This window comes from Myxocyprinus asiaticus, chromosome 16, assembly GCF_019703515.2.
Source record: "Myxocyprinus asiaticus isolate MX2 ecotype Aquarium Trade chromosome 16, UBuf_Myxa_2, whole genome shotgun sequence".
In the NCBI taxonomy this organism is placed as follows: Eukaryota; Metazoa; Chordata; class Actinopteri; order Cypriniformes; family Catostomidae; genus Myxocyprinus; species Myxocyprinus asiaticus.
The window spans coordinates 38,989,610-39,003,508 of record NC_059359.1 but is presented as its reverse complement, the minus strand read 5'-3'; the positions used below and the strand labels follow the sequence as shown (position 1 = coordinate 39,003,508).

General features: G+C 36.6%; 1 protein-coding gene across 4 annotated transcripts in view; it reads right to left on the bottom strand.

The window, feature by feature from the left end:
* Window positions 1–6,133: 6,133 nt before the first annotated feature.
* LOC127454417 (calphotin-like) overlaps window positions 6,134–13,899 on the bottom strand; it is a 192,902-nt gene continuing 185,136 nt past the window's right edge. For all 4 annotated transcript variants that reach the window (XR_007899524.1, XR_007899526.1, XR_007899525.1 and 1 more), the window contains one exon: window positions 6,134–8,430. The gene's annotated coding sequence lies outside the window, so the exon portion shown is untranslated. The remainder of the gene's footprint in view (window positions 8,431–13,899) is intronic.

The following is a 13,899-nucleotide window of genomic DNA, read 5'->3' as shown; positions in this document are numbered from 1 at the left end:
CCCCCAACCCAAACCTAAACCTAACCATTAGTGGACCAAAAAATTTAATGCTAGAGAGAAAAATACAACCTTTGTATCGCACTTGTCACTGATTATGCGAACATGATTTCTTCCTGATTTCTACATAGGAATCAGGTGTCCTTGCGCCACAAGGGAAGGTAAACTGCTTGAGCTGATGCAAAATTGTTTGATGGGAGTTAGCGCTTCTCAGAGAGTCTGCATAATGTTGCCGATCCTAGGGTACTTTAACTTTCTGAAACAACATGCCGACCTTCCGTGTGATCATTGACTGAGAAACAGAGAATCCAAAGGGGGCGCTGTATCGTGAAAAAAGTTTACACTTAAAATGTTAATGTTTACGTATACATAAATTAGGCAAATGAGGTATCATTGGAGAGCTTATAATTCAGAGATAACCATCACTTCTGCATTTATATTACTTAAAATGACAAAATAAGGCCTCAAAACATTCACATTGAAAATTACGTTTACAAATTTAGGGCAACAATTTTTTTTTCCTAAAAATATTTCTGTTTATGCATGAATAATTTGAGTCATCTATTATTATTATTTGGGAGGTTCTCTGAAAAATGAGACCAATTTTTGCAGTTTGTCCAAAGTATGTGTGAATGGTGAGCTTTTAAAAATGACTGATTTTCTTAATAAGTGTAAATGGGGCGAGTGTTTGGGAAACCTTTTTAGAAATAGTCATTACTTTTGGAATTCTGTATGATGATGTTAATAAAAATCAATGCTTATATAGTCTTAGAAGAGCCCAAATACTGGAACACTCAGATTGCCTGAGACAAACACACTGACCAGCTGAGGCACAGGCTGGCAGACAGCCAGACTGACACCTACAGCATCCACGGGGCTCAGAGCAATGAGGGCAGATGGTCAAGACTGATTCTAGACATGGGGAGATGCAGACCTCTGCAACACCTTACAGAGACACAGTGAGTGTGTGATCATGCACTGGTGTTTATAACCCATTAGGGCTCATAGACACAGACTGTATTCAGCCTCATAGCCAAAAGAATGTGGACACCAGACTCACTAAACCATTTCTTTATGGACCCTGCTTTGCACACAGGGGCATTGTCATGCTTGAACCAAAAAGGGCCCTACCCAAACTATTGCAACAAAGTTTGAAGCACACAATTGTCTAGAATGTCATTGTTTGCTGTAGCATTAAGATTTTTCTTCACTGAAATTAAGAGGCCTGGCCAAACCTGTTAATTAGCAGGGCTGTCCAGAGACTTTTTTATACTGTAGGTAAACAAACTGACTGACAGCTGACCCAGGAAGAACTTTTCTGCCTTTGTCAGACAAAAATGCAAAATCGTGCCAGCCTGTACTTTTGATGATGCTGATGGTATCTGGATGTTTTTCTCCTAAGTACTGAGTGACTATGAAAAAAGAGACATGGAGGTCTGCTTCTCGATTTTTCCATGCAGGTAGGGACTCATATGAAAAGCCTGCACTCAGCGTGACTCAAACCAGATGTGTGGATATCTTTACACACAAAAGAAAACCTGCAAAAACATGATACGTCAGTATTTTGTCTTGTGGAATGACTTCATTTCCAATACAAACTGTAATATGCACTGGAAAGCGTCTAGAAAATGATCTACATGCAAATGAACTTGAGCTATTCCATTACATAGGTGCCTTTTCCAATTTGATAAGATGATTTTTAAAATATTCTTTTTGCATGTGATTTGTGTGTGTAAGATTTAAACATTCTATCAGACAAATAATGTGTGTAGTTGTTTATAAAATCAATTGTGCAATCTGAAACTACTGTAAATTAATACATCATAATAGGTCTTTATGTTTATATATTTATGGGATAAATATATACAGTTATATATTTAACTGTATACTATTGTGTTTAGAAAATGTTTATGTTAAACAAATATAAATGTTGCCATTCATTGTTAAAGTTAATGAACACTTGGACACTTATGGTAAAAAATTCTTAAATAAAATGTCTCAATTTCATGGCATTTGCAAACAAATGATGCTAGTCCTTTTCTCAGAACAAACTTCACTTTTCACATTGTTTGATATTTTATTTTGTAATGCAAAGACATTCATGCATTTTTAAGTGTGCCTTAAGTGTGCAAGTACTTTTTGGGGCCACTGTATTTATATGAGGGACACAAATGGCACCCTTTTTGTAGAATGACCCCTAAAATGCACTTGTAGGTACAGTGATAATTACACTTAAGTAACACCAATTAAACAGGTAAATGTGAACTTAACTTTAGCTTTAATTTAAAACGGGAAATCTAAGTTCACTAACATGCCTGAATTTTTATGAGGCGATAAAACAGGTTGAGGTAACACGGAGAAACACCCGGAGGTTCAAAGAGAGATCTGCTAAAACACTTCTTGTCTGGAGTTTCCCCTGCTAGCATGTTCATAAAACATCTTTACAGTCGGCCTCAATCACGGAAATATGTTTCTTTGAAGCCCAGACGAGCTAACTAACTGTGTTCCAACTAAATGAACTCCAGATATGCACACTTGCAAGTACTGCCAGCTTTTTTGATAAGCACCTTTTCTGGATCAGTCCGATAAACCATCTAAAAGAGATTAACTGACCAGGAATTTACTGACGTCATATGTTATTTAAAGTAATTTATTAGGGGCAGTATTGGGGAGTAATTAACTGAAAAGAGTGATGCTACTAACATGACTTCATGTTTCAGAATGACAGTATCTCAGCTGTTTTCAAAAGTGTAACTTCCAGTAACAAGATACTTTTCCAACCAGTAGTGGATTTAACATGGCAAAACGCTACATCGCTGTTTATATTTATACAACATGATCGCTTGGATTACTACTACACTATAGCTGAGAAATAAACTAACAGCTTCAGCATTACTGCCGATCACAGCTGAGAGTCGCGAAAGATGGAGTAATCAAACGGATGGCAGATCCTGAATCTGCTCAGGGCGCCTACCTGATATAAGTTTCAGAGCTGAGAGAAAACATAAACTTTTAACATGCAGGAGAGTTTTTCCAATTACTTGGAAGTTCTTAAGTGACGCTTTCGAATTACTAAAAGAGGCTTGGGCACATCTTTCGAACTAGCAACAGCAGATCCTGAATACGTGGCACAAGAAAGTAGTTACACACACAAGAGAATTTTTTGAGTCCTTAGTTTTTCCCTACTTATTTATTTACTTGTTCGTTGAACTGTTGTATAAAAGCAATATCACACTTGCAATCAAGCTGCACTGACCATCTATCAGCATGGCTGTGATTACCTGCTGCATTCAGCAAGCGATCTCGTGCCTACGGCCGATTAACAGCCATGCTGACAGATAGACATGCAGCACTCTTGTTTGTGTCATATTGCTTCCATACAGTATATACTGTATATTACAAATTTGGGCAATTTCATGTCCATGGGGTTGATTTTTATTAAAACTAGTAGATTTGACCTTTTTTTCTGTAATATGGTCACATTAATGCTGACTTAGGACATTTTTACCATGCCTTCATCATTTGTTGCTTTGATACTTTTCAAATTAATTTTATGTAAAGATTTTAAGACTGTTTTAACCTTGTCCCAGACCCAGACTTTCAATGTTAAACTATGAAAATCCATTATGAAATAAAATACAAATTATACAAATGTTTAAATCTATAATAATTTAAACAATGTGTGAAATAAACATAAACCATTTCAATATTTATTGTGTGAAAATGATTTCTCTAATCGTCTTATAATTACAACTGTCCCGCAGTTGTGGCGTATATGATTATAAACACATACATACAGGTATTTCTGATATTTGCAGAACACAAATAAAAATATTGTGAGCAGACTATTTTTTGGGCTTCATTTCCAATCAAGCTGTAATTTTGTCAAATTATTCAAAAAGTAAGAAAATATTTCATTGTGTGTATTTAGGATACATAAAATCTGGTGTTTCCGGTTAGAGCGTTCAGAGCACCTACATGCAGAGGTTTCTTCATGGGACTTTTTAGGGCGGTCAGTTGATTAAAACAAAAAATACTGTTTTTGCGTTAACTTGACTGATCTCAAATGTATCATTTTTCTGAAATTTGCCTCTAAATATATATTTTTTTTCCTTTTCAAATGTAGCTATACTCAGCTCCTGAATAATAATCAAACATAAATAACCTGCAGCAGTCTGGCCATCTCATTAACGTGTTTCATTCATTGATGATATGTCATACCTGTTGAGCTTGAATGATATATTCTACCATACAATGATTGCAAATGACTTTACTTTGGTTAAATGTCCCAGATAGACTGATTTATAAATACATTAGCTGTTCTGTTACACCTCTTTTTGGAGCTCGGCCTGCAGCTATATCCTTCTCCATTGTAAAGCAAGTCGGTGCTGCAGCCCGGAGATCTCCAAATGGGAGCGTAATCTCCAAAAGAGTGTTGGGTAAATCCAGAAGGGGGTTGGGCCAGCTTCAAAAGGAGGCAACACTTCCACACATGGTTACATGTCCCCGACACTGTAAATTCTGACTTTTAGAAAAAAAGAAAAAAACAATTACTCTAAAAATTAAAATTTCATGTGATGCTTGTACATACACTGTTGGACATTGTTAGTAGACAAATTAAATTAATCAAACTTGTGAAAGTGTGAAAAATGTTATTTTACTTTCTAGAAATTCACAGGGCTAAAACTTCACAAATTTAGTGTTCGCCAACACATTATATTTGTAATGTATGTGTGCACCATCTGATAGATGATGTATAGTTTATCTGAGAAGATATATGCAGTTGATACATATAAAACATATTAGAAAGAGTACCTTGACCAGTGTTTAACTACTTTCAAACTGTAGCCTCCCAAGTTACAAGCTACTTCCAGTTTAAAGTAGCTTGCTGAACAGTGATTAGGGGTCAGAATATACTCTCTGAGTGCATGGATTAAAGCTGCAGTGCTCCTGGCTGTTGACAGAGGGTGCTGTTTTACATGAGAGAAGACAGGGGTCAGGAGGGCTCAGGTCTAACAGTTGAGATCCTCTGGTGAAAAGGAACATGTAAAGATTCAATCATTTTCTCTGTTCTGTCTCCCCCAAAGCAGACAAAACAAAACAAAAAACCTCTGTGATGGATTGAAAGCGTGTGTTTGTTTCTTCTGAGGCAGTTATTTTAAAGCTGTACTAATTAAAAGGGGAATTCAAGGCCTGTAACTCATTTTCACTCCAAAGGACAATTTAAATTATGGCAATTCAGCATGGGAATTAATTAGGTGAACACAGTTAACAGCCAGAAAATGGTCTAAAACTGTTTTTGTTAGAGGCTCTTAATATTCCAAACTCTGTTTGCTTATTAAAAAGAAAAAAAAAGAAAATGTTTAAACCAGTGATGCTGAACGTTTACTTAAGTTTAAAAGTGATGTATGTAATTTCTGTGTCAAAATACTTTCTCATTTCCAAGCTTCATATGCAGACACATCTATAATTATGACATCCATAGGTTAAATAGACTGAAAATTGTGTAAATGCTTTGGCTCTGAAATAATATTCTGGCTCTTAATAATGTTTGCTTGTTTGAGCACCCTGACCAGCCCACAGCGACATTGGCTAAACCAATAGCATGAGTCTGGGGTGAAACTATCTGTTTTTATGACCAATGAGAGATGGAGGGAGTATTTGGGAAACCAAGATTTGGTAAACATTTTTGCAGTTTTGTTTGGTGACAGTAGTACCACAGAAATTGCACACTTCGCCTTTAAAATACCCAGCTATCATAAATACACTTAACACTACCCTTACAAAAAATCTTGAGTTCTGACAAATTTGCCGCAAACTTGCTGCAAATTCGGCACTCATTATTTTCACATGCAAATGAGCTTGCGATTCGCCGCAGAAATTTGCTAGTATTTTACAGCTCGTCACCGGTAGTGGTGAACCTGCAGCAAACCTTTGGTGACAATGAAGAGTTTGTCACAAAGCTCATTTGCATGTGAAAATAATAATGGCAAATGTGTGGCAAGTTTGCCAGAACTCTTGATAGTCGTAAGGGGAATTGTTGTACATCTCCAAAAATTAAAAATAAAGAAATAATTAAATCAGGTTTACATTCATTTAAATTCAAATAAACCTAGATTCAAGTTTACAAGGTTGTCTTTTAAAGGTAATGTAGATGCTTAAATGAAAGCAGTAAACATTCACAAATGTTCTTTATGTTTATGCATAATTTCTTTATAAACAGTTTCTGATCACGGCTTTTGAAGGACGTTTGCCCTGCAGGTAGGTCTGCACTGAAAGCCTCTTTTCCTTTGACGGTATTCCCACAGAATCAAGCCAAAGTTTACATATTCTCCTAGCATTGTTTCAGAGCCCATGGAGGGTGGCAGATAGAGTCAATGCGGGTGTTGGTAAGCTAAAAATAGGGGGAGTACAAATCCCTCAAAGAACTTAAGGCTGGCTGAAGTCCTCCGCTAGGATGCAGTGGGAACCGAATCAAAGGAAAAGGTGCCTGTAAGGCAGATCAGCCTTGAGCTCAAATTGATTTACACACAGAAACACACACACACACATACACAGAGAAAGCGAGAAAGAGAGAAAAAAACAAATTAACGTTTTGCCTAAGCGCTGTTTAAAACATCCCAGCATTGATGTTTATTAGCATAGTTTGTATTTTGAATGCTGGTCCCCAAGATGAATGCAGGTGTACTGGTGTCCCCTTTCTAAAAGCATGGTTCACCAAAAAATTAAAATACTGTTTTTTCCCCCCCCTATACAATGAAAGTGAATGGTGACTGAGGATAACTGTCTGCATAACATCTTTTGTGTTTCACAAAAGCGAGAAATTCATTGTGGAACAACATGGAGTGAGTAAATAAGATGTTTCATTTTGGGGTGAACTATCCCTATATCCTTCTGTTATGTTTAAAACATAATGTGTGATATAAATAAAAACTATGATGTTCAGGTCAAAAATGACCCGTATAGAGTACAACAGACTTGCATTAGTTTTACAGCACACTCATCTATTAATTATAAACATGAAAATTGTCATATGCTTACCTACATGTTTTCACACTGAACAAAGTCTATATAGTAACATTTTAACTTGAAAGAGCGCCACCTTTATGTCAGCTGTGGTACTAATTGTGAACGGAAGATATACAGTAAATCCTTTCCTTTACTGTAAGGAATTACAGTACTTAACATAAGCTGATACAAATGTATTAGTCTGAAAGAAAAAACAGAATCATTGTTTATATTCTGCAACATTACAACCATAGGAATATTGCAAAAAAGAACATACAACATTATTGTACAACAAATACATTGTCAACATTGTAAAATCAACATTGTGAAGATAGACAACTAAAAAATAACAGTGTTTGTGTGTGTGTGTGTTTGTGTGTGTGTGTGTGTGTGTGTGGAGAGAGAGAGAGAGAGAGATATCTTGTGACACTCTTCACTCATGAAAACACATTGAAAATCATCATTATTTACCACATGGTCATTTTTGACCCAAACATAAAAAGGGTAGACAAGTCTGACATTAAATAAATATAAACACATATTATTTATTATTTTACATATTCATTTAGTCAATGTTGAGGATGACCCCAAAGGCATTTTGACCACATTTATGATTAAGATTAGTTTTCCACTGTTTTTAAATCTTAAAGTGGTCAAAAATGACCAGCTAGTTCCACCACTTTCACCAGTTACATTTCACTAGGTAACCAGCACAAAACCAGTACTAATCAGCATAAAAACTCATGTTAGATTAAGCTGGTCTTTTTATCAGGGATTTTAAATGAATTCGGAATCTTCAGGTTCTTCGAGACCTTGGAAGTTTCCAGAATTGGTTTTTAGATACATTTCACCTAAAACTCATAATCAATACATGAAAAAAAAAAACAAAGACAATACAAACAAAACTTCAGCCAACATCTGTATAGTTAGCTGTGGACTTTTCGATGTCTAAAGCCAGATTTCTTGACTTCCATCCTTGCATTGTGTATGCTTTCTGCACACACTGAGAAATCGCCCCAGACCATGTTCCACATCAAAGACAACAGCAGAAGAAGAGCGCTTCACCTGCTCCCCTCTCTGCACGTCGAGATTCACAGCGAATAGCTGAGCCACAACAGGGATCAGAGATCGCCTTTGAAAATGAGGCCAGGGGTCAGAGTTCACCATGGCCCAACACCCTGTGGCAACTGGAATAGATATAGAATTGTTGGGCTTCAGCCCTGGCTGGTGCAAAGACTTCTTGTGAGTAGAGGGCTATTGTTTATGGGCCTCTGGCTTCTCTTTGCTGATACTAGAGTTCTTCAGCTCCTCTTGAGGAGGTCTTTTTTCCTTTTTTGCATGAACTTTGGCCGTTTGCAGTTTCTTGCTGTGTCCTGCCCACCAATAATGAATGTTCAATCTGAGCCAAGCACCAAAAAGCAGTTTCTGAGGGAAGAAAACAAAGTAGATAATCAGTTGAATTCTGTGCTGCATCTTACAGAACTCATGGAAAATGAAGAGCTGGAAATAAAAACAAAGATATACATTAAAAACTAGAGCTGTCAATCAATTACCTTTTTTTAAAACAAATTACATGATATGCTGATTGATCAAATCAATATTTGAACCCCAAATAAAGATAATTCAATATTTAATAATCAAATATTATGTTTATATAATTATAAATATAATATTTCAGATAATCCCAAAGACTTTACTATATTGTGGCAGACAATACAAAAATTGGCCTAAAAAGTTAATATGTTGTTTGCTTGATATCCATATCATTGAACATTAGCCCATCACTGGCCTGCAGTCCACAGAGATCTATTTTACAATTGAGTACATCAGTCTGTACAAGGAAGACTTAAAAGATATTCTCACAGGACACGTTCTTGTATTCCATCTGTACACATACATTAGATGAACGCTTTTGGTGCGTCTCACAGTGGCTTCATCATGTTTCATTGATTTGTGGCATCTCTAGCCATAAACGCCACATTTCTAGGAAGCTGTTTCAATTTAAATGTTGTTTGAAACTTGAAAAAATGCATCTAGAGACCCTTGCACTCAGCTGTCTTGGAACAGCTGTCAGTTTACTTTGTCATCTGTACAGCTGCGTGTTGCCTGTACAGCTGTAGTTGTGCTTACTGCCCCCTGCTGACTGAGACTTATAAAAACATGGAAGTGGTACTTCAAACTTGAATTGATCCATTGGTGGAACATACCTTATTAAGTTGCCTTGATTATTTGCATTAACTTTTTTAACACATAATTACATTTTTGAACACACTGAATTATTATGTTAATTCGGACATCCTTATTAAACAAAATGTGAATCATCAACATTAACTAAATTGGCTGATGGCATTAGAACACTATATACACTGTACAAATTATGCACATTTTCTGTATGCATAGAATATCCAGATGACCTACTACATTTGCAAAAATGATTAGTTTACAACAGAACACACTGCGCTGAATACTGTATCAAAGTCCCTTTAAGGCAAGTCAGGTCATTCAGCAGGCATATTCGTAATGCCTCCGGGTAGCTATATTTTAGGCATGCAAATAGAGATCCTATCTACTTGAATAGGTGAATTCGGAAATCTCAAAAGCTGTTGGCCAATATAATGTTCTAACAATGTATTTCAAGTATGCAATAAAATATAACAACAATGGTATAATAAATTGTGCTTCTTTAGCTCAAATCCTCAAAAAAAAAAAAAAAAAAAAAAAAAAATTTAAAATTAAATAACACAATCACATGGGGAATCAACATGTAGCTTCCAAAATTCATGTACCCTGAAATCAACTGCATACTTCTGAATTACTGACAAGTGGCATTCCCCATCAGACAATTTTTGTATCAGTTCAACTGTGATCATGTTTCCCTGTGGCGCTACTGATAGCACGTTGCATGAGCAACCTCCAAAACTCGAGTTCTGGTCCTATGGGACCCAGCAAGTAATTGTGTTTACAAAGATAATGGTGAGCATGATTCAAAGGTTGTATTTTCGCTCTAAAATTATTTATTTTTTTCTAGACTGACAGAAGGTTAAGGGTTGAAGTTTGGGGGTACAGTTATAAAATATGCATTTCTGTTGACAGTATAACATCATTTACAACTAAAAATACAACTTGCTTTTGGCACCACTCTGTGGACATTTCACCTGGAAACTGGAGCTCACACATGACATGATAAGTTCAAAAACATTTCCAGCTTTGGCCTCTGGGGGGCAGTGTTTAGAATATCAGTTAGAATGGACCGAAAACTTTCAACCTACTTTTGCCGAATTCACAGTGTGATTAGTTTGGATAAAAAAACCCTGCTATTTTTCAATCCAGTCCAGCTAATGTGCATTCACATTCTCGAGTAAACAGACGGCCAATGTCTACATCCAGAAGGTGATTGGTTCATTAAACTGTTGGCAGAACCTTCAACGTTCCTACATTTAGCATCACGATTTCTCCCAATCAAATGAGTGCCAGTCTCATCCTAAACTGTCTTTGACTACATATACAACAATGTCCTCCCATTTCTAGTGTAACAAAAGAACCAGAAGTAATATCAGCTACAAATTTGTATCTCTATTTTGATTCATTATTTGATTGTGCTGCCAAAATTAAGACATTTAAAAAAAAAAAAAAAAAATGGGATTAAAATAGCAGTTTTACTGTATTTCCAAGAGGACAACTTGCTGAATTAAATAAGCACAGTGATGAAGTGATGTAACAACAACAGTGTTGGGTAAATTACTCAAAATAACTAATCCACTACAAATGACTAATTACTTTTCTAAAAGTTAATCAGATTACTTTACTGGTTACTTAATCTAAAAAAGTAATCACATTACTAATTATTTTACTTTTAAGGTACCTTCTAAATCACTTTTCCTAGAAAACTGTTTGGTTTTTTGCTCAAATACAAAATGTTTATATTTCCTTGTTCCTTCAGCCATCACAGAAACGCTAACAGATGTACATATGAATTTATATTTTAAATGCATTATAAGTATTACTTTAGCACAAGTAATGTTCTAAAAAGTAATTAATTTAACTGAAAGTCAGTAACTGTAATCTGATTACAAGAATTTAAAATGTAATGTGTTACACTACTTTTTTGACAAAAAAATGTGATTACAGTAACTAATTACTTTAAGATACACTTAACACTGTACAACAAGTATACTTCTGTTTGAAATGTTTATCCTTGCATTATGCATTCTGTTCCGAATACTATTTTTTTAAGTAAGCAGTATACAGTATACATTGCACAGTATTCAGTAAGTAGTAGGCTAGGATGCTATTCTAAACATAACCTCACTCTTTGCAAATTGGCTTGCAAATCTTGAGCATAAAAACAACGTCTTGGAGTTGCACAAACTGTGGTTCTATCACTTTGTGGTCTACAAAACCTTTGTGAGTTTGACACATGTATAAGCTCAGAAAACCAATGGTTACATCATCACAATAAGCTGGCCACAACAAGGAGGCATGTGACTCTGTGTTCCATACAGTCACTATGTTCTCAGAGCTACTGGTTCCAAAATATTATATAAACCACCTCATTGTGGTACCATATATGTACACAATGAATTACAGTGTGCTGTAGTAATTGGTCAAGTCTGCAAGAGTAAAGGTGGATATATAGGATCTCTCAGCGTGGGAACACCCAACAGAGACAAGCCGAATGAGTCACTTGTTACTGTAAAGGGGCTCCAGCTGTGTATAGACTGAGAGGAGACTGTGGTTGAACCACTGGGGGTTTGTTTGTGGCCCTCAGTGGGTTTGGTAGGACTCTTGTTTTACCATCAATCAGACTTCTGCTGTTCTCTCCACAGAGGGTGCCTAGGGGAGGACCATCATGGACACATAAATTGTCACTTCCCTGACAGGTTTGAGGCTCTAAACATGGATATTGGATGCATGCTTGCTCGTCAGTGAAATCCTTCATGTTAACAAGCTAAGACTGCTGGTGTGATCTTAAGCTAGAAGCCTGAATACAGCAAGGAATCAATCATGTTGGGGCATCCTCTGTAACTATAATGAGCATTGAGGTGTCAAATGTAGTATTTCACAGATATCCTTGAAGCTATTAGTGTTTTTGAGGCTGCTTATGTTGGAGGAATTCCATGAAAGAGTGAGTGATTGCCATTTGACTAATATTGTAAAATTAACTATAAATAAAAGATGTAATCCAAAATGTACCCTTTATCATATTCTGAAGTCCTCATTAGGCATTCAAGCAAATTCTAATTTCCTCTCCAAATGCAATTAAGTGTGAGCCTTTAAGGATAAAGTAAGCTTGTTAATAAGTTCACATAGTAATGAAAAACAGCCTTTTCTTTATTACTGAAGTGAGAATATTGAATCTAATAACAGGGCTGTGAAACATCAGCGGCTCTGAGCTGTGCACCTGCCAACTTCTTGGGGTTAAAAACGGAGCTGTGTGTTTTTCTCATTACCCACGCAAACTTCAGCTTCGGCATCTAGGATAACAACGACAAATAAACAGACATGATTAAATACCATATCATAGTGATGTTGACTCATAATGGCTGTTCATGCACAGTTTATGCACTGGATAAGGGTAGAGGAAAGTCCTTGCATTGAGAAGGAAGTCAAAAATTTGTTCCGGGAATTTCAAGTTGTCAAGTCGTTTTGCGATGTAAGCCAAAGTAATTGTGTGTAGACAATAACAACATTTTAACGTATATCTTGGTTACGCAATGTCCAAATTTTATAAAACTTGGTGAACATGAAAACAAAGACAATCTGAGGATGCACACCAAATAAAAAAATACACCCCTAGGGGGCATTATAACTAAAAATTATCATAGCTGGGCAGCTTTGAGATCAAGGAAGTTGAAGCAATTAATTGCATCGATTCAGCCAAATTTAGCAATTGTAGTAATTTCTTCTCCTTTTCCAATCTCCTTTAATCCTGATGATTGTCATTTGTGGCTATATTTTAATATAATATAATGAGAAACAAAAGTTTACAACTATGAAGTAACAGTAAGTAAACAGTACAGGGCAAATTCACCCTGTGAATTCACCAAGTAAATTTAGGGCAAAAACTTGCACCTTGTTCACTTATCACTGGCAAATACAGTTTAATCAGGTGCAAAATGCACTGAAATAGCACTGCATAGTGAGTACATTAAGTCATTGTCATTCTTTTTAGCGAAAACACCTAATTGGGTATATCCTCGTGCGACCCCGTATCCACATTCGTGGATGTAGCATTTTGACTTCGCTATATGCAACGCATAATTTAAATAAATAAAAACTGACTGGATACTGTTCACAAGACTCTAGACTGTCATTTATAAGGTTAACTTCTGCTTAGAAGTTTTTTCATTAAAGCCAGTTCCCTATCTGTCACTCACTCGACGTTGTGTCGATGTAGTGACACTAGGGGTCACTCTTGGGAGCCCGAGACACCTCTGGTCTTTGGTAAAAGGCCAATGAAAATTGGCGAGTGGTATTTGCATGCCACTCCCTCTGACATACGGGTATAAAAGGAGCTGGTATGTAACCACTCATTCAGATTTTCTCTTTGGAGCCGAACGGTCATGCTCACTGAGCTGAATACTACTGTTCATTTACCTCTGCTGGATCTGACGGCGCATTTCAGCGGCTTCTCCCCCCTCTGCACTGGTGCACTGCAGAGAATGCCCCTGGGCGCTTCGGCAGAAATAAAAGAGTATATTTCTCTAAAAGAGCAGCACACATGGAACGTCTTTTTAAAAATGCTTTTCCGATTGCGTGTTATTCCTGGTTGCGCTCGTTATCTCTCGCCTTCTGACGTCTTTCGTGTCTGGGCACTGCTCATGCGGAGACAGCGTTCGTGGATGGTCATGTTCTCATTGCGAGGATATGTCCATGGCAACGTTGCGGTCGTGG